The sequence below is a fragment of the Cimex lectularius genome, unplaced genomic scaffold (genome assembly GCF_000648675.2).
Source record: "Cimex lectularius strain Harlan isolate CLEC.00 unplaced genomic scaffold, Clec_2.1 scaffold167, whole genome shotgun sequence".
NCBI lineage: Eukaryota > Metazoa > Arthropoda > Insecta > Hemiptera > Cimicidae > Cimex > Cimex lectularius.
Genome location: NW_019392811.1, coordinates 391,107 through 391,952, shown reverse-complemented (window position 1 = coordinate 391,952; position 846 = coordinate 391,107).

The window sequence follows — 846 nt, the reverse complement described above, 5'->3', positions numbered from 1 at the left end:
CTTTTTATTTTTTTAATCAACTTAAATCTTAAATATTTGACTGAATATACCCAATATATGTATTATACATATTGAATCAGCAGAGTAATAATGTATAAACAATTTTTGATACTACACTACTGTGCTTGTGCTTAGCACATGTCTGTAACATTGACTTGCCACAATGTATATTTTGACTTTAATTTGAATTTTAAGAGTAAACCGTTAAAGTAAATGTGTCTTGGTTAATAATTTGACCATTCGTACTTGTACAATAAATTAAGGCCAGCATTTTAGGTTTTAACGAAATTTTAAAAGCTCTAGTTAGGACATATAATAATAAAAGGCTAGATAGAGAATGGCTAATGTATCTAGAGCTCTGTCAATAGGTGGCCCTCAGAAGATCTGACTTGTAGACCATCAGGTAGGTTATTTTCACCCGAACAAAAATAGGTGAGGTTGACACACAGACACTTATTTTAGGGCCAAAGCCTGCATCCAGCATTTAATAATTACAGTTGTTGTTATTCCTTGACTCTATATAGAGAGCATGTAGGCATGTAACCCAATATGAGACTTGTACTTGAGCACAGTGGTATCTGTTCCAATTTTTGGAGCAAAGAGGGCAGTTTTACCGATATGCCACTTTATAGATCTCATCTTGTGTGTTTAACTGAATTTATTTTTTAATGGGAATTTGTAGTTTGAGAGGGCCAATGATGGAATATTAAATACCCCATCGTCCCTCAATTAGATTAGTATAGGTATGTGTAGAAGGTGACAGAGGAATATCACCACCTGACATAGCACAATATCCACCTAACTTCGGTGAGCCAGGAGAGAATCATAGTTGAAAGTTGTCAAATA